Source organism: Palaemon carinicauda, chromosome 40 (assembly GCF_036898095.1).
Source record: "Palaemon carinicauda isolate YSFRI2023 chromosome 40, ASM3689809v2, whole genome shotgun sequence".
NCBI lineage: Eukaryota > Metazoa > Arthropoda > Malacostraca > Decapoda > Palaemonidae > Palaemon > Palaemon carinicauda.
The window spans coordinates 30,317,135-30,339,634 of record NC_090764.1 but is presented as its reverse complement, the minus strand read 5'-3'; the positions used below and the strand labels follow the sequence as shown (position 1 = coordinate 30,339,634).

The following is a 22,500-nucleotide window of genomic DNA, read 5'->3' as shown; positions in this document are numbered from 1 at the left end:
GAAACAATTAACAAAACTCAATTCTAAAAAATCCAAGAGACCAAAAAATCGTTATTGTCTGCCATCGAAAATATTAGGTCCCACTAGCGTGGGATAGAACTACACCAATAACGCTAATAATATAATTACGTAGATGATTGTGAGATACTTGAAATGTCAAAAAACCTGTGACCTTGGTCTTTAAAGGGCAAACTTGATGCACTTGATTATCGGGGATTACAGTATGATTTATCAATACGAAATAAATACCACTTAAAACGGAGAAATACTTTGCGGCCTGGTGCTTTGGCCTTTCACCACTGATTAATGGCGTCCCAGTTACGTAATTAATATTCAAATAATTTTCTTAAAAATCCTTACATCACTTTTGATTTAACCTTTACCAACGGACAAAAATTAAGTGACGAACATAAAAACTAACGGAAACTAAAAACGTGATATCGTTAACCAAATAATAAATGTATAATTAAACAAGAACTCACTGTAGAAAACGATGGATCCTCCAAAAAGCATGCCACATAATTCATATATATGCAAAGTTGTCAAAATTATGTAGGATGGCCAAAAGAACTTAAACTGACTAAGAGCACTGAATTTGACTTTTGACCTTTAAAAATGAACATAATTATAGTAGAATTGCTATGGCTTGTTACTAATATATAAAGTTACAATAGAGCAAAAGGTATACTTTCAGTTTGACCAAATATAAAGGTTTCCAATGAAATTTAAGCACCAATGAAACATTTAAACTACCAAAATCTTTACTGCTTTAATAGTTTACCTTTAAAATATAGCAGTGGATTACGGCATTATAATGGAATTAATCATATAATACATCAATGAGTACATAATACAAAAAGAAGTAGCTGGGTATGAAATTTTCAGACATCAGCTAATCTGAGACCTTGACCAATTTCTCATGAAATTTAGTTACTGAGTTACATCTAAATTCGCAAATAAGCTTTTAGGCATACGTGTTCTAGGAAATCACAATGTAGTAATGAAGTAATATTTAATAGTGTATGAAAAAAGGGATGGTTGTTAATATAAGCTAACTAGTACAAACTTTCAAAGCCAAGTAACTAAAGATCATTATTCTTATATCTTTGTAATTTTACCTATGAAATGTAGTACAAATAAAAGTCAACAATTGGTTCATTACGGTGAATAGACTTTAACGCTAGTCTTACAAAAGGAAAATACCATCTCAGTAACAAAATGTAGGAAACAAAAATATCAAGGCCTAATGAATAGCAAAATATCGATGCTAAATCAATTTCCAAAATTCCGTGATCTAGTGATGAAGGATATGATAGAAAGATTTTCCATAAACATGTTTCAAAACCTCTTCAGGAGCCAACGAACTTGACGAAAATATAGGCACTAGATTATATAGAATACACTAGCAACGTTTCCCTGTAATTACTCTAATATATGACTTGTCACAACCGAACTCGCCCCTGTAAATAAGTCAGAGAAGAGCCATTTCGAGAAGGAAATTAAGACGAAGGCTTTTAAATTCGCTCATCCTCAGACGAGAAAAGCTATCATTAATTCAAGCCATGATGGATCTCCATTATGTCTGCCTACTATGTCTACCCCCCTCCCCCCAAAAAAAGAAGAAAAAAAAAGGAAACAGTACCTTAGGAGTGACGCATTTCATACTATTTTAAGCACTTGAATATCATAGTTTCATATTTCAAATGTTTTAAATGAAAATATTTCTTATTAAAAATTTCAGGAACTTTATTTTTAAAAGATTTACTTCAGTACCGTATCTTAAGGAAACCTCGACATCTTGAAAAGTTCCTAAACTTCTTGACATCTACAACAATAAAAACATTTGTATTGCTAACAATACAATATGCCAATTACGGTACTTGAGCTATTAATTACAAAAACATAAGTATTTAAAGGTGTTCGTAAAATCTCTTTAAACTCTTAATAGGCGTTCGAGTATATATATATATATATATATATATATATATATATATATATATATATATATAGAGAGAGAGAGAGAGAGAGAGAGAGAGAGAGAGAGAGAGAGAGAGAGAGAGAGAGAGAGAGAGAGAGAGAGAGAGAGAGAGATAAAATTCACAAATTTGAGGATACATTTTGTTATATAAGCAATAAGTACCAAAAGGATATGATGGAAAATTCATCATCTAATTGAAAGTTAATCGAACACAATGGACGCTTATTTTCACAGTCTAACGTATACAATATTCTGGTTAGAAGAAAAGTTATAAAACTCACAAAACAAAACGACAGATTCTAAAACTGAATGATTCATCAAATGTTTCAGCGAAAGCATTTGAGAGATGAAGGTTTTAAGCTTACCGCAAAGGGGCATGGCGTCATGCGTTGCCATGGTAACTGATTAGAGGAAAGGGCGCAGGTAAATCCTGGAGTGGACGCTCAGGTGCGCGTAGGTGATATCTGGATTCCTCTTTTCACAGAAGAACAGTGCCAGGCAGCTTTGTGCTCAAGAGAACAAAGAGCATTTGCCTACATCTCAAAAACCTGGGAAAAGGGATTTTTTTTAGCGTGGTACAATGCAGAATGGATAAACGAAGAATTAAAATCATATACACCAGAGACATTTGTCTAACTGAGCATGAAAAATTATTTTTACTGGATGAAACATGTGCTACTTTATAATGTGTGTATATATATATATATATATATATATATATATATATATATATATATATATATATATATATATATATATATATATATATATGTATATATATAGATATATATATGTATATATATACATATATATATAATATATATATATATATGCATATATATATATATATATATATATATATATATATAAAACATATATATGATATATATATATATATATATATATACATATATATAAATATATATATACATATATACATATTTATTTATATATATGTATATATACAGCTATATATACATATATATATATATATATATATATATATATATATATATATATATATATATATATATATATATATATATACCCCCTTCAAATGAAAGGTAGATCACTTCAGAGTGTTTATTCATACATGAATATATGCGTGGATAAACCCATGAAATCGATTGGTACTACCTTCTACCTTTTAATTTACCTTGGTACTTTTTTATGCTAAAATCACGTGTGCCATTGTGATATCTAATATATATATATATATATATATATATATATATATATATATTTATATATATATATATATATATATATATATATATATATATATATATACATATACATATATACATGTGTATGTGTGTGTGTCTGTGTCTAACGCAAGTAATCTCTAGTTTCCGGCATAGGGGATTGTTTCTTAATTCAGAGACCATATTTTTTTCTTGTCTTTTCTATGGAAAGTCATCAAATTTTGTGTGTGTGTGTGTCTGTAAATATAATTAACAGATATGTAAATGATGCTTTTAAAAAGTAAAATTTCGATGTGGGAAATTAGACTTTCTAGTATAGAATTTTTTTTAAATATACCGATTGTTAGATGATTCATGGATATTTCGATCGATCGATCGATCGATCGAGAGAGAGAGAGAGAGAGAGAGAGAGAGAGAGAGAGAGAGAGAGAGAGATTATGATCAAGGATCTAAAGGTTTCCTTTGCCGTGGAAAGCAACAGCAGTTTTAAAGCTTTGTCTAACACAAGAGCCATTCCCATTATATATATATATATATATATATATATATATATATATATATATATATATATATATATATATATATATATATATGTCACTGTTCATACAAGTTTCCTGGACCAGGGTTCGATTCCAGACCGGTCAGAAGCTATTGTCTTTGTGTGATTTCGCCTGGGGCTCTGATCCCTAGGTCGTTAAGAAAATCCAGACATCAATGTATCAAAATTATATGGCTTATTTGTATATATATATATATATATATATATATATATATATATATATATATATATATATATATATATATATATATATATATATATATATATAATTAGATTAGTGAGATTCATAAAAACCTGAACGCATTACTGTGACCCTAAGAAAAATGCAATAATGTCCTAGAAGCAAAATCAGAGAATTACGTCTCATTCCTGAATAACATGAATACCTGAAGTAACAGAGAGAGCATATCAGGCACAAAATGTGTATCATCTGCTGAATTATTATGGAAGGAAATGAATATATTCATGGTCTATTCGAGCTCGGGCATCAAAGACTTTTCTTAAAAAGGCTGGCCAAAAGCATTTCAGCAACCGTGATCTGCTCTTTCCACAGAAGGGGTTTAATTATGAGTTGCCATGACAACCATGGAAAGTTATGAAGGTAACTTCTTTTAAGCATTCACAATTATTTTCCGTTTCTGCAAATAAAAGTTTCAGTGATATACTTTTTGTTCTTATCTAGAAAAATAAAGGATTCTGTTAATATTATTTTCGAGAACACGAAAAACTAGCTTGACTTTTTACCGAACTTTGACTACCGTTTTTCCTTGCTATGGAGGACTATTAGCATTTTCCACATATGGTTAACTTTTCTTGCAAATAATCAGAAACCATTTATCTTGAATTTGATTCATTGCTTAGTGAAAAGAAGTAAATTGCATAACCCAAAACTCTTTAGAAGCAGTATAACACTTGGGAAAGTTACAATAAAAAAACTGAAAACAAACCAAAGGTTTCCTTTTAATACTTAAGCAGTAACATTAAGTTATTCTTCTCATATTGTTTCTTTCTTTGCCACCTAAATACATGATAAAAATCCTTGAAAATTCTTGAAGTTTCTGGAAAGACATTGCCTTTAAGTTTAAGAAAAAAACAATACTCATTTTCGAAATTGATTATGTCAAACTTAAAAACAGTAAACAAACTCTTCTATATATATATATATATATATATATATATATATATATATATATATATATATATATATATATATATATCCATATATATGTCCCATGTCGACGGATAATGAGACATCGGAACATAGGTTTCTTCACTTTATTACAAAAGGTTCGTGAATACTCTTTGCACAGCGAGATACTCATCAGACGAGTACCATATTGGTCTTGGGAGTGCTCTAGTTGTAATACCACTTTTCTGAGCAAGTAATGCAATGTTGCTCTGTCAGTATGCTGAAATTACTGAATTAGTAGAAACCTTCACTGTGCTGTAAAACTACTTTTACCATGCGACTTACGACGTGTCACCTCTCAGACTTAAGACTCGCCTATAATAGAGTTCAGTGATCTCTCACAACAATTTATGACAGTCATATTACTCTTAAAAAGCCAATTGATCCCTCTGTATAAAACACATATACTTCTACATATTTCATATACAAGGCTTGGGACATATATATATATATATATATATATATATATATATATATATATTTATATATATAACGGCGATACATTGACGTAGTGAATAGGTTTGTATATCATGATAAGCAAACCTGTACTAGTTGGGAACACCAACACTAGGTTGGTTTGCTGTAACTAATCAGACCATCACTAATCTGCAGTGGGCAGCCCAGTTGTAAAAATTGGCCAAACCCCGGATATGAATGACCAAGTCTAAGGCCATTGTCCTGCAGTTGACTGGAAATGGCAACATTTGTTGTTGTTGTTGTTTCTTTGTGTGTCTATACACACACACAGACACGACACACACAGACACACACACACACACACACACACACACACACACACATATATATATATATATATATATATATTTATATATATAACGGCGATACATTGGCGTAGTGAATAGGTTTGTATATCATCATGATAAGCAAACCTGTACTAGTTGGGAACACCAACACTAGGTTGGTTTGCTGTAACTAATCAGACCATCACTAATCTGCAGTGGGCAGCCCAGTTGTAAAAATTGGCCAAACCCCGGATATGAATGACCAAGTCTAAGGCCATTGTCCTGCAGTTGACTGGAAATGGCAACATTTGTTGTTGTTGTTGTTTCTTTGTGTGTCTATACACACACACAGACACACACAGACACACACACACACACACACATATATATATATATATATATATATATATATATATATATATATATATATATATATATATATATATATATATATACATATATCATCTTTACCAAGCAGACAGGTAGAAACAATAGTAATGCATCACGAACAATATGCCCACTTCACTGGGATCTCCACTAAACATCAGGTAAATCAGATAACTTAGCAACCATGTGGATAGCAATACGAGGCAGAGAAAAATCTTAATATAAAAGAACTAAAGGAAGAAGAAAGTGAAGGAAAACTATGAGGGAACACTAAAGATTTTGTCGTTTCCATCCTTTGCTAGCAGTAAAAGTGGAGGGGAATTCAGTTCAAGGAGGAAGAGGCACGGTTACAAGGCTTTCTAGGTTTTAAAAAATATTGGTCAATAAAATAAAATAAAGTACGGGAAGATTCTTATGTGTTATGCTTTTATTCCAGATAATTTTAATCCCACTTTATAATAAATAAGACGAACATGTGATAAATTAACATATAAGTAAATAAATTAATGAATTGACATATAGGAACTTTAATAAACCTTGAAAAAATATAAAATATCACAGTCTATAGGAAAGAAATCTGTTTTCGTATAAACTCCCGAGAAAATACTGGATAAGTTTATTCATTAAACTAAACAGTTACACATTTCTTGAGTTTTTCGTCACTGATCAGGATGTGTCTCTCAAAGATGAGTGGCGGGCTGACAACTAGACATTTATATCGAATCTGAGAAGATAAAACAAATATAACAGATAGTCTTCAAAGCCGGAAAGTCATACAAAAAGTTGATATGTTTCCTCTAAAATGAAAAGAGAGGCTGAGATAACGTACTAGGTGTATCAGCCAATGGTGTAAGGAGAGAAGGGTGGGGCAGTATTACAAATAGCCTCTACCAGCTGAAAACAGATGAACGAAGAAATTTCGAGACATACGTGTATTTCATTCTTGATGTACATTAAAAGATTTATGGAAAGAGTTATAAATAAGTAACCTAATATAATCTTATTCTTATTTATGTGTCTAAACCAAAGTTATAATTATTTTTGAAAATGTGTCTTTTTTGCATGAATAGATAAGTAATATAATAAGCTCACACTCATTAACCTTTGTGTGTGTGTGTGTCCATAGTGATCTAACCAACATCCAGTTATTTTCATCTACTTTTTCAGAATAATTTCTCAACTTCTTTAATCCAGAATTCTCAAAGGCAAGTGAGTTTTCCTGATTTTCTTTATTTTCTTTTTATTCGAGTCGTCAACTTTGCAGAGACGAGCTTGTTTAATTCACTGCATCTTTAAATCCGTGAAATCTGGCAAGGTTTTATTGGCGAGGTAATTTCAAATCAAGGAAAACAACATGCATTGCCATAGTAAATGACAAATTAGTAGGGAAGAATAAAATACGAAGAATTATTGAGAATGTTCTCTAAGGAAATGTTTTGCTGAATTCATCTACAAGCTATAAACAGCTTATAACCTGTATAACCTATCAAATTACGCTTTTTTTTTTTAGTAGGCATTAGTATCATTGTTATTACTATTGCTCTTGCTAGCCAAGTTACAACCTTAGGTTGGAAATGCAGTATACTACAAGCCCAGAGACTCCATCAGGGAAAGCAGCCTATGCGGAATGGAAATAGAGAAACGCTTAATAAACGGAAAGCAGCCTATGCGGAATGGAAATAGAGAAACGATTAATAAACTATCAATGAAAAAATAATAATTTGTTAAAAAAAAAAAAAAAAAAAAAAAAAAAAAAAAAACACATTAAAATCCATCAATGATAGAAAAACTATGAAGCGGGCATGCTCTTCGCACTCCCCAAGAGGTTAGTTCAAACTTTCAACTAGGCTTCACAAGGCATTCCAAGAGTTGGAAGTCCCAGGCTTACATGGCTGAGGTCTTAGAAGCACGAAGTAGGACATGAGGAGAGGAGACGTATTGATTTAAAAACTCAAGATAGAGACGACTGGCGAAATCTAACCGAGGCCCTTTGCGTCAATAGGCATAGGAAGAGATAATGAGGATGAAACGGGAATGTCAACATTTTTAACAGAAAATGAACAAGAATGAACTGAAGTTCCATCCTTTCAACTACCAGGCTAAGAGGATAATCCCACATTCTAGTCCGAATTGGAATAAAAGCTTCTAGAATACGGTGCAGCATTGTTAGAATCAACTGCATACAATGAACTCGTACAGGATGGTATAGTCTCGGAAGATTGGGATGCAAAGAAAGGTAAGAAATATGAAGAATCGTATGCAACCTTTACAAAAAAAAAAAATAAATAAATAATAATAAAAAAAAAAAAAAAAAATCAACTAATTGATCGATTGCCACAGACCAATATCCAGATCTGAGATAAGGAATTTAATAGACCGTAAGTCTTTGTCCAACATATCAAGATGAAAGTCAACAGACAGGAGAACAATACTCAAAATATGAAATGAAAGAATAAAAAGATTTGCTTAGGATATATTGATCATCAAAAATCTAAAGAGAATTTTTCAATAGTGAGGACGAAATTCTAAGAATTACTTTTAAAATTGTAAAAAAGTTGTATATAGTTAAAGAGACACACTGTCAGTGCAAAGATCTCAATGTTAAAGAGCCACTGCCCTTGTACTTTCATACATATTTTGAGTTGAGTTAGAATTTAATTTCATCCTTCATAATTTGCAAGATGTACATATATTACATTTAGCTGTATCTCTTTTGGGGGATTCAGCTACCACATGTCTATATTCAAGAGATGGAATTTATACAAAGAGGGTAGCATCATCTGCATATACAACAAGCTTGTTTTCCTGGTTAGATAGCACTGATACCAATTAATCAATGCCATTACCTACAGCAAAATTTAATCATTTTGAAAAAAGAAATCCACGTAGTTAAATACATAATTTTTGATGGGTCATTAGGTACTGTTAATACAATAATAATAACTTGGCAAAACTTAACAAATAGTAAACTCTTTGTCACTGAATGGGCCCTATGTTTCAACAATAATTCAAAACTTATGATATAAAAGCAGGTTGTCATGAAAATAGTATAATAACAGAATCCTTGAGAGACTGGAAGTTCTAATTTCTTTACAGCGATGGTACTCAAATTTCATTAGCAAACGTAAAGAAAAAGAATTCCAGGGATAAAATTACTGCAATTCTTTAGCGTGAAAATCTTGTAGAAAACTGGGTTTAGTCATTTACGTCACTTATTACAATTTTAGCCATTTCTCTGATGTTCAGTAAAAGGATAACCGTTATTTACTGACTATATCAACATCCCCTTCAATTTTATCGTTTTCGTAACATATTTTGTAATGCAAAGCTTAGAAAGATGGATGCCATACGGCATTTAAAAAAAAAAATCTCATCGCTCTGAAAGATGTTTGTATACAGGACAGAAATTTTGATATTGAAGTGAAAATAATTTAAAATTGTGTGTCCAATTATCACATATAAGGAGATATTCCTGGACCAATGTAATAAACTTATGTTTCAAATGATGAGAGACTTTGGGGTACGTTCCTCCTGAAGTTCACAAAGATCTAATGAAAATATGGCATTGAAAAATAACAAAATAAAACATTAACAAAACATTAATTTTCATTAGTTTCCTGTTTAGTATTAAACAGATGGAGGGAAATTGTTAATCCATTTCCATCACCAATTGACAAAATAAATGAAAGAAGGAAAGTTATCACTAAGAAACGGACGTTAAAGCTTAGCCATTTTTACTCCATCTATTTGTCATCAGTAAAAACTTGTTGAAAAAGCTCTTTGTAGGATACAATGGTCTACTGCTTCTTTTGAGACTTGTTTACATGAGAACTAACTCTTTGTTTTACCACTACCCAAGACAAATTCAATACATTATTATACTTTTCATATGGTGCTCATTTATCAGTCCCCAAAGACAAAATCCTGTGAACGTCATAAAAAACGTTTAAACTATATAATCAGCAGGCCATACCCTCTATAAGGAGGGAAAAACAATAAAATACAAACGTGTGTTAGTTAATTGGAATATACTTAGCAATAATATCTTACAATATCTTGCTGCTGAAGAAAAGGGGTTAACTACTGCACTGTAATTGTCCAGTGGCTGCTTTCCTCTTGGTAAGGGTAGAAGAGACTCTTTAGCTATGGTAAGCAACTCTTCTAGGAGGACACTCCAAAATCAAACCATTGTTCTCTATTCTTGGGTAGTGCCATAGCCTCTGTACCGTGGTCTTCCACTGTCTTGGGTTAGAGTTCTCTTGCTTGAGGGTACACTCAGGCACACTATTCTATCTAATTCCTCTCCCTTTTGTTTTGTCAAAGTTTTTATAGTTTACATAGGAAATATTTATTTTAATGTTGTTACTGTTCTTAAAATATTATGTTTTTCCTTGTTTCCTTTCCTCATTGGGCTAGTTTCCCTGTTGGAGCCCCTGGGCTTATAGCATCCTGCTTTTCCAACTAGGGTTGTAGCTTGGCAAATGATAATAATAATAATAATAATAATAATAATAATAATAATAATAATAATAATAATAATAATAATAATATTGCCAGGCCATTCTATTAATTTGTAATGTACCGTCAATCACAAGATGATGACCAAATACTCAATCACCTGTTTATGTGCTCATTCTATAAAGGAATGTATCAACGGAAATATCGTTGAATTACTGAACTTCAAATGTTAGGATTTCAATCTTGATTAATAAAAATATATTTGTAATACATATTTACAAATATACAAACGGCCATGCATTCTCATACCAATCGCATGAACACAGACAAACGTACATAAAAACACACATTTTAGAGACTTACAATAATATACAAATAAAAATAATAGTTCCACCGTTAAAAAATTTGCATTAAAAAAAAAAAAACGGTAAATGTCTGGCAACATTTATTCCAGGATTTTTACCGTTTTAAAAACGTATATATTGACGTAAAGGGATGATATTACGGTCACCAACCCGTAAAAGATAAAGTATTTTAGTAAAATACGGCTAAGAACAGTATATTTTTACGGATAATTTCCAATTAAAATTACAATTTTTTAACAGTGCAGGAGAAACGAGTGACCGCATAAATTCCGCAAGATATGAACCATGTAGTGTGGTAATAATACTAAATATATTCTAAACTAACCGAGAGAGAGAGAGAGAGAGAGAGAGAGAGAGAGAGAGAGAGAGAGAGAGAGAGAGAGAGAGTCTAATAACACGAGTATATATCTAACAGTGGAATTTAAGACTGTATCAGTGCTAATATCGAAAAAAAAATCGCTTTGATATTGACGAATCACGAGTTACACCGGTAAAAAGATTTATTTTCCTGAAAAAGTACACGAAAGCTATAGATGAAGTTCAACTGTTCACGACGCTTTAATCAGGATTGTATTTCTTTCTAACCAAAAAATTGAAAATGAATGGCAAAGTTTTCTCTTTCACATATGTATATGTGTACACACACACACACACACACACACACACACACACACACATATATATATATATATATATATATATATATATATATATATATATATATATATATATATACTGTAGATTGATTGATAGATACATATACACAAACACACTCTCAAAGACACCTGCGTAATCATAAACACAAGCACACACAGATATAGATATACATACATACACACACACATACACACACACACACACACACATATATATATATATATATATATATATATATATATATATATATATATATATATATATATATATATATATATATATATGTGTGTGTGTGTGTGTGTACTGTTGTATGAGAGAACGTCCATAGTTATGCATAATGTACACTAATTAAATATTAATGCTTACACTCACTCACATGAACGAAAGTGCATTATATTTTCACACCACCTACCAATGGCAAACAATTCGATAACATCCATTAATTGGTCAGCGTAAACAATTATAGCCTATGAATTCAATAACTTCAAGATCCAACCATTCTTCCATCTGTGCATACAAGTATTCTAACAGCTTTTATTGGCTAATGCAGACGATCAGGAATTGGAAACGAAACCATTAATGCTTCTAATAATTGTATTGTTTCACCTCTCATTGTCCGCAATGAGACTTTTTTTTGGAAACGGTGTGTTCAAGGGAAACAATCGCTTTAAGAGCCCTAATGATTGCCTTTTTAGAGGCGTAATGTCGTAATGATATTGCTACCTGGAATACTCAATACTGCTCGTAATGAGTTTGGAAATCAACAGGTATATACCCAAAAGCCTTTGGGATAGCTAGGGTGATTCATATTTTCACGATACATGATTCCATATTTCATTCTTTTGAAACGTTAAGGAAATAAATCAGGTACTCGGTCAGAATTTTCGTAAAAGGTTATCATGGCTTCTTGCTCTATCTTTTTTCTTGTTTCGGATGTAAAAATGAGATAAATTCCAAATGAAGGACTTACTAAAAAAAAGAAAAAAAAAAAAAAAATTATTGACTCAAATAATGAAGGTAATTTTTCCGATGACTTAAATTGTGCATCTAGTATATCAAACCACGTTATTGTAAGATTACAAGTGACTCATCCATCACGTGAATGACCTTTAGGCTGCAGTCAATCAAGTTACAAAATTTGTAAGGTCATCTGCTTCTTTCGGTAGCAAAGTTTGACACCGGGTAAGGAGTTTCTTGAATTGTGGCAGTCATTCTGCCTGTTTAAAGTACAGAGAAAAAAAAATATGAAAGGATGACAGCTTTCACTCGCATGAGATAGTGCCTTCAAATTTACTGAGTTACCTCCAAGATTACCACTACCTTTAGTAACTTGCAACTGTAAGTCTTTCTAAATCTACAAGGTGGGTGACTAAGAGAGTTCAACTTGATTAAAAAGTATGATCAACTATTAGAGCATACTTCCATATATAACATTAACTTGACTCTGCTATATTTGATCTGCCCTACACCTCAGAGATGAAATCTTGGCTATAATCGCACCGCATGGTTATCAAAAAAAATTTGGCGAAGTCATAGAGCAGAGGGCACATTAAATCAAGATTGAGAGGGGTAATGTAATTTGAGACTAGATAAAGGGAATTTATGAGATTAAATCATGGGAATATGCCATGTATAGGTACAAGGGACATAGCGTAAATAATGGTAGCAAGAGTACATAAGGCACGCCCAGATGAGGAAAAGTTACTAAAAAATAGCTGAGTAGAATGGATGTTCCAACCTGTAGAGGTGAAGATGACATTTATGGGAATCAAATTCCTTTTTATACTAGGTATGGTATGTGGTAGGATTTTCATTGAGAAAATAATCAAGGAGAGAGAAGTGATAAGGAATGAAAAGTGTTGTCCTAAAGAAGAAAGATAATATTTACATAAATTGCTTGTTATGAAACGGTTATGTGGAAAGATTGATAATGAAAGGAAAACTCGGTATAATACTTAGTAGTTCAGAGATGACGCATGATGAAATTCACGGGAAGCGATGTGGAGGATGATGACAATGTATGGTAGAGCACTATTTTGATAGTTATATTGCAAGACAGGATAGACAGGTTTAGTGTAAAAGTTGGTCTTGGACAAGGGTTATTGTGGCCTAATTAGTAACGTCCCTGCCTAGTGATCGACAGTCTGGGGTTCAGATCCGGCTCAAACACGTTAGTTCCTTTAGTGCCTGTAATCTCATCATCCTTATGAGCTAAAGATGAGGGGTTGGGGGAGCCTATTGGTCTACCTGCTCAGTCATCAGCAGCCATTGCCTGGCCTTCCCTGGTCTTAGTTTTGGTGGAGAGGGGGCTTGGGCGTTGACCATATGTGAATATATAGTCAATCTCTAAGACATTGTCCTGATTGCTAGAGCAATGTCAGTGTTCCTTGCCTCTGCCATTCATGACCGACCTTTAAATCCTTAAAAGTATGTTATGCCTCTAAGGGATATCAACAAAGAGGAGGAATCACATACAGAAGAAAATTACAGGATATGACAATGCATTGCGAACTGAAAGTTTAATGATAAATTTTGCAGGGAAAAGAGCCCTGAATTTGGAGAGAGAAGGGAGACTAACAATACTAGTAAAACCTACTAAAATAATTTCCAAGAGGAGATAGTTGAAAGAATATTTGAAAAACAGTAATGTTTTGAGGGTAAATAAAAACAAAATCTAATATCAGTTTTTAATAATGGTAGAAAGAGTAGATATTTGAAGACTTTAGATATTGAGAATTTGTTGAATCATAGATTGGGTGACGCAACAATCCTAGTAAGGTGTGTTAAAAGATTAGGAAAAGATTTAGGAAAGTCAAAGAAAAATGAATGCAGAACTGCAAGTAAACGTAGTGTACTAAAATTTCCTTTATGGAAGTATAGTGTAGAAGTTGGAAACAAAAGGCTGACAAGATCTATAGAGTCTGTGAAGTGTTTGTGATGTACTTAGGAATTAAATAGGATATCTATATCTACATCTATATCTATCTATCTATCTATCTATCTATCTATCTATCTATCTATCTATCTATCTATCTATCTATATATATATATATATATATATATATATATATATATATATATATATATATATATATATATATATATATATATATATATAAAATGTTATCAAGGGTGTTTGGAGATGGTTTGATCATACAAAAAGAATGGAGGATAACAGGTATAGGAAGAATTTGTACAATTAGGATATGCCAGGAAGAAAGAAAAGAGCTAAATATTTGCATCGGAAAAGGTACTGGAAAGGAAGGGATTTATGTGCAAGATACAAGCTACATGCGGACTTTGAATAAGGTTGTTCAGCTTCGATGTCCATCCGCATGGGTTCATCTAGAAAACAGCTATTAAGGTAGAAGTTTTGGAAGTGACCATGATGATTTGGTATTTTATTCAAGAAAAGGTGGAATGAATTTCCGTTAGATAAAAATTGATGTGTAGCAGTCAAACCTTGAACAACAAAAAACACCATTAACTTAGCTATTATGAAATCATAAATAAGCGTCAAATTCAACAAAAAAGTACCTGTAATTGGTTAAGTGCAGAAAACAATGCTTAAGTCTGAATTTGCAAATAAAGAGCACGATCATAATATTTACAGGTGAACGTTAAATGTAAAATAGGGAGCTATATTTCATAAAAATGCACAAACGCAAAAGCATTTTATTCTTGGGAACACGTTACTTCAATGTGCCGTGAATTTGGTCCATGAAATTTAGACCGTACTGTGAATTAACAATATACCACATAAATAATCGGATAATTTCAATATGTATTTATTGATATCATTACTATGGGGAAAAAAATTCAATATGGCTACTTCAGTAGCAATTAACATTTAGAGGGGTGGAATTATCTCTTTGATTTCCTTGAGAAAAGGTCCAATCACCAGAATGGGTCCTGAAGTGTCGAAATCTTAAAAGGACGTTCGACTGATTTTGCCAAAGCTAATCTGAAGAGGAAAACGCTCTTCCATTCTACAAAGAAATTAATTTTCTGAAAGGCACTTACTTTAGGCTAATTTCAGCCTTATCAAAGGATGACTATTGGTTTTCAACAGAATCCTGATAACAAATATGAGGTTTCCACAAAATCTGAATAAAGATAATTTCTCCCGGGTGTTTAAATTTGATTTGAGCCAACACCGCACCAAAGCTAGTCAATTTCTCTAATTGCCTGAACAACACAGAACAGGTTACCAAAGCTCTAGGGATGCAGCTTTCATTATCCACTTTCAGGGAATTTTGAATATCTGCCACAGGATAACTGACGTCTTGTTAATAATGTAATGTCGCAAGTTATATTAAAACGAGGACGTCAAATTTAAGGCACCGGAAATTAAAGCACCATCTCTTACTTGTCCACTTGGAAACATTTACACGTGTGTATATATATATATATATATATATATATATATATATATATATATATATATATATATATATGTGTGTGTGTGTGTGTGTGTGTGTGTGTGTGTGCATGTATGTCTACAAATAAGAGTTCTTTACTTTCAATCCCTTTAATTTCATGTTTTCGGTTTGTGTGTGTGTGTGTGTACATGTATGTCTACAAATAAGAGTTCTTTACTTCCAATCCCTTTAATTTTACGTTTTCGGTTTGTGCATATATGCACACGCGCACACACACACACACACACACACACACACACACACACATATATATATATATACAGTATATATATATATATATATACAGTATATATATATATATATATATATATATATATATATATATATATATATATATATATATATATATATATATATATATATATATACGTATCAAAGACATTCCCCACCGTTAAGTCTTTCATCAAATCCATCCTACCATATCTACTCTTTTTCTCCTCATACCATGAGCGAATCATAAGTGAAGCTACTTACAGGTCTGGTAACTGCTTGGACCTCGTACATACTGACTCCCCCGGTGTTATAACAAGTAAGGTTGGTTCTCCAGTTGGGACATCTGATCATGCCTTGATTTCAGCCTGTCCCTGATGTATCATGTAAAATTCATATGAAATCTCAAGCAGACTGGAATGGAATTTTGCATGATCTTTTGGGCTTGAATTGGTCATAATTGTATAGTAGTGTTGATCCTGTTGTCATTTTGAATGAGAATATAATCAACATAATTGATAGGCGTATCCCTTCTCGTGTACTAAGGTACCGAGTGAAGGACAAACCGTGGTTCAATGATGATTGTAGACACGCTTATTTGGAGAAGCAGGAGGCCTATCATCTTTGGAAGGGGAACAGATCAGATCTGACCTGGAACAACTATACTCAGCTTAGAGCTTTTGCTCAGAGAGTTTATGCTTCAACTGAAAAGGAATACAATTTAATCATAAAAAAACCTTTCTGGTACAACCCAGGAACATAAGTGGTGGACTACCCTTAAATCTGCGCTCTTTGGTGTAGATACAACAGTACCTCCTTTACTTAAAGTAGATGGCTCAGTCACTCACTCACTGTCCAAAGGAAAAGGCAACCCATTTAGCTGATATGTTTGACAGTAAACAGAGTAATGAAAAACTTGAACTTCCTCATTCGTGTTTTCCTGAGGCTAAACTAACTAGTTTAGCTTTTATATCTCGTGAAATTAAAGCTCTCTTGATGGACCTTGATACTTATGGAGGTGTAGACCCAAATGATATTTTTCCTTTGTTTTTTATAAAAACTGCAGATTTCTTAGCTGCAAAGTTATCTGTTATTTTGCGCAAGTTACCAAGAATAAGAGCTTTTAACACTTGTTGGAGAATTGGTAAGGTTACTTCACCATGTAAATGTGTTTGTGGTAGCTCAAGTCCAACTGATTATAGCTCAATTTCTATAACTCCCATATTATCTAAAGTTTATGAACGTGTTCTGGCAAAACGTCTTAGTAAGTTTGCTGAAGGTAATCATCTATTCCCTAGTTTGCAATTTGGTTTTCGCAAAGGTTTTCTTACAATCTCCAATGCTGTACCAAAAGCCCTTGATTGTGGATAGGAAGTTCGTATGATTGGCCTTAATATTACAACTGCCTTGTTTTCAAACTCAAACAGTTGAAAGTGGTTGGGACGTTTCTGAGCATTACTATTGAATTTTTAAGAAATAAATCGCAAAGTTATTGTTGATGGGCACCATGTGAGTAAAGGAATGTGATATCTGTTGTTCCATAGGGTAGTGTTCATGGCCCATTACTGTCCATACTGTATACACATGACATGTGGTTTGGCCTAGAAAACAAGCTTGTTGCTTATGCAGATGATGCTACTCTCTTTGCATCAATTCCATCTCCTGAATGTAGATCTGGGGTTACCGAATCCCTTAAAAGAGAGCTAGCTAAAATTAGTGCATGGTGCAAATTATGGGGTACGAAGTTGAATCCTAACAAAACTCAAAGTATGATTGTAAGTAGGTCAAGGACAGTGGCTCCTCAACATCCGGATCTCAGCATTGATAATGTTTCTTTAACTTTGTATGACTTTTAAAATTTTAGGTGTGATTCTCGACAGTAAATTTACTTTTGAAAAAGAAACGCATTAGGTTTATGTCTTCTTCAAATGCCAAAAAAAAAAAAAAAAAAAAAAAAAAAAAAAAAAAAAAAAAAATGCTTATTGAGAGAGTCCTAGATTTTCTGTAATCAATCTATTATGAAGAAATGTTTTAATTCTTTCATTTTACCTTGTTTCGAGTATTGTTTTCCTATCTGGTCTTCAGTCGTTGATTCTCATCTTAATTTGTTGGACAGAAATTTACGGTCTATTAAATTTCTTATTCCTGAGCTAGATAATAATCTTTGGCATCGTCGTTCAATTATTTCATTGTGCATGTTGCATAAGACTTATCATAATTCTGACCATCCGGTACATTCACATCTTCCTGGACAGTTCTATCCCGTTCGTAATATTAGGCAGGCAGTTAATTCTAGTAGTCAGGCTTTCTCAATCACAGTATTCTATAAGTTTTATTCCAGCTGAGACCAAGTTGTGGAATGATCTTCCTAATCAGGTAGTTGAATCAGTAGAACTTCAAAAGTTCAAACTTGCAGCAATTTTTTCTATGTTGAACATGCTGACATAAGTCTTTTTATAGTTTATATATGGCATCTCTGTTTTGATGTTTTAAGTGTTTTTAGAATAATTTATCGTTAATTTTTTCTCATCGTTTATTTATTTTCTTATTTCCTTTCCTCACTGAGCTATTTTTCACTTTTGGAGCTTGGCTAATAATAATAATAATAATAATAATAATAATAATAATAATAATAATAATAATATTCTAAACTATGCACTTTTTTCACCAATTTTCTGTGTCTCATTCTTTCCACATGAAAGCCTAAATATAGTAGTGCTGTTGCCTTAATTTTCTCAGGGCAAATGTAAAATGTTGAAAAGGAACATATTTACATATTTAATTATTATACATACATACATTCATAAACATATATATATATATATATATATATATATATATATATATATATATATATATATATATATATATATAATATATATTTATACATATATATATATATATATATATATATTTTAATTTTTCATTACTTTTTTTATTGTTTATTTATTTCACTTATTTCCTTTCCTCACTGAGCTATTTTTCCCAGTTGGAGCCCTCGAGCTTATAGCATCTTGCTTTTCCAACTACGGTTGTAGCTTAGCTAGTAGTAGTAATAATAATAATAATAATAATAATAATAATAATAATAATAATAACAATAATAATATATATATGTGTGTGTGTGTCTGTGTGTGAGTGAGTGTGTGCGCGCGCGCGTGAAAATTCTTTGGCAGACACAATTGCCAAATCAAAACTATGGTGATGCATCAGCGATTTGAATTAATGAACTTTTTGAGTGATGAAACCCCTGTTGTTTAAATACTTAAATAAAATGTTAAATGATTAACGGAATGGAAATGAAAGTTAAGATATCTTTATCATTTCCGTAACCGGGTTGATTTTCGTGTTATCTCTTAGAGGCCTATCAACAGACGATAGACACAACAGCTTCGATGCCAAAAGAGAACCGGTGGTGGAAAATCCCGTGTGATTTAAGCATACGGGATTCAATTCAATCGAAGATACTGGTGTATAGGGTATCTCAAGATACGAGAGAAGTGCTCTTCAGATTCAGAAATAAGAAAGTACACACGATACTAGAAAAACTGTTAAGTTACTGTAGAATGTAGTAAACAAACTCGGCCAAGCTTATGGCTGTATCAAGGTGATACACTGTACTAGTTTGACATCAAGGTTACTACATATCCTCAGTAATTAAACCACTGCAGGGAACATTTATAAAACTTTGACAGAATTAAAAGTTATTGTAAAAGATGGAAAAAGTGGAGATAAGAATAACACAATAAGTCGTTATAAGTGAAAACCGAAGCAATATCAGACATTTCTTTTATACACTAACAAATCAATATATGCAACTATCACCCTAACTCCCATTACTAAGACTCAATAAATAGTGCCAAGACGAGTAAAATTAAAAAAAAAAAATCATTATTCATATAATAAACATATAGATAACAATAAACGATTCCCCGCTTATTATGCAGACAACTGTTGATGAACTAAATGTAAGATATTTAGTCAACGAGAGACTTTAGTTAAATTTCCCCCGAGGTTAATCTGAGCAAAAATTATCACCTCGACAACATATACGGTTAATAAAATACAAAGAATTCAATTTACGTCAACCAGCAGCAAATATACTTTTATTGCTACGTTTTGGAAATGAACTAATTTCTTTTCCTGTACATCATCTGATCTTGACAGCTTAATTGGCATTAGTGCAGTTCTTTTTATCTTTCGAGTTTCCTGTTATAACGGACCATGAAGTCTCGTTATGCTTTTTCGGATTTATATTGCATTTCTGAGAACAGAATCTTCGATTACAACATAATAAAGAAGTCAAGTTCTTTCTTTCCATTTTTATGTATACTGTAAAAAGGCAGACATTCTCCCACAAGCAGTTTCTATTAAAATAACTTTTTTTTTTTTGCAGATATTTATTTCTGTAACATTTTACACTAAGGCGAATAAAGAAATTTTTATATATTTGGTCAGTTTTATTTATTTTCAAGAAAGATTTCTTTGCATTTTGGCAATAATTTCAGAGCTGGACTAACAATAGTGTGCAGTTTAGATAAAACCAGCCTTCCTCCAGTCAGGACCTTAGCACAATAGCTGCTTGTAAGTAATGATATGAATTATAAGTCTGGTGTTGACCATTGAACTTGTATCAATATACTGAGATGCATATTAGCAATAGGAAAGCCCATAATTATTCAGCATATTCTACCGTAAAGGTAAATAATAGATGCAATCGAAACCATCATTGAACTGCACATCTTTGGAAACGAATTACTTTGGATAATCTGTTCCCTATATCAAGAATTGAAATGGGAGTTTACAGTATTGGGAATCAATATAATGCAGGAGATGGTTTCTTGTGTTGAGGAACTCAAGCCTCTACTTCACATTAGAGTGTAGTAGTATTACAGGTTCTCACCGACTGCCGTATGTCAATAGCTAGAATTCAAAATAGTACAAAACAACTTTTTTATAGAATTTCTTTAATATGGCCGGTTGCTTGCATCAGGGAGTATCCTGAAGCTTGCAATCACTTTATCATCTCTGCTCAAACCAGGAGAGCCATTACACACTAGCTCAAGATCGGCCAAAACACACTAAACATTCCACAGTATGCAGCTTCTTACGAACAATGGTCATAAGAACTACCTTATAGAAAGCTTTATTCGCAAGCTAATACTCTTGCTACGGTCACAGATTACATGAACTAGCATCTTCCTATATTACAATACTTCGTACCAGAGTCAATACTGAAAAAATCTTTTAAAATGAAAGATATATTGGTAACGTAAGGCACACCTACTGACTCGAAATAAAGTGGGGCCTTATCAATGTCATCCTAATCAGGTCTTCTTTTCCACCGTTATCCCTACATTAAGGGCTCGGTTATCTGATGTGCCCTCTTCAATGCCTTCTACCGAAGCCATCCACTTCCACCAAACCTTTTCTTTCCATATCATTCTTCACTATATATTGATATCTAATTTTCGGCCTCCCTCTCGATCTTACCCTCTAACATGTTCCTCCCAAGCGATCCTCACGGCCCCCACCATCCATTCTCATTATGTGTCCCCCACCATTTCGGTCGTGACTCTCTTGTCATCTTTGTAATCTTTACTACGCCAGCCATTCTTCTTATTTCATCATTTTTCAATCTTTCAAGCAGTGATATTCCCTTAAGCCATTTCAATATTCACATCCCTTTTCTCTCACGCTTTGCTTCGTCTCGTCTCAGATCACTCGTTTCCTGTCCATACATTAACAATGCTCTTATTACTGTGCTATAGATCTTGATTTCTAGCTTGATTGGAATTTTCTTATCACATACTATTCCCACTACCTCCCTACCCTTCCCCTAGGTTGCTTTTAACCTATTCCCAAATTAAGCCTCACATTCTCCTTCCTGACTTAGAGCTGATCCCAAGTACCTGAATTGTTCCACCTGTTTTAAAACAGAGTATTACTTTCATTCATGGCTATTCCTCTTCATTTCTGATTTCTTCACTTAACACATCCAAGACCAGTAAAAAAAAAAACGGGCTTAATACTGACCCCCGGAGTAATCCAACAGTAACTTCAAAGGTTTCTCTTTCACTAACAGCTGTTATTACTTTTATTCTTGTTCTTTTGTTCATCATCTCAACCATTCAAACAAAATTCTCTGGGACTTTCCTCTTCTTCAAGCACTAAAACATAATTTTTCCTGCCATTCTATCAAAAGCTTCCTCTAGTTTTATGTCATCCTTAGGTAAGGATCAAAAAAGACCACCAGAGAGACGTATCTGAGATGGCCAACAATATTATAAAAGTTTTGATCATTTAC

At 32.5% G+C, this 22,500-nt stretch overlaps 1 long non-coding RNA gene across 1 annotated transcript in view; it reads right to left on the bottom strand.

Moving 5' to 3' along the window:
- LOC137631734 (uncharacterized) overlaps nt 1–22,500 on the bottom strand; it is a 567,201-nt gene that overhangs the window by 470,524 nt on the left and 74,177 nt on the right. The window contains exon 2 of the long non-coding RNA XR_011041941.1: nt 2,344–2,526. This is a non-coding gene — a long non-coding RNA (uncharacterized lncRNA). The remainder of the gene's footprint in view (nt 1–2,343; nt 2,527–22,500) is intronic.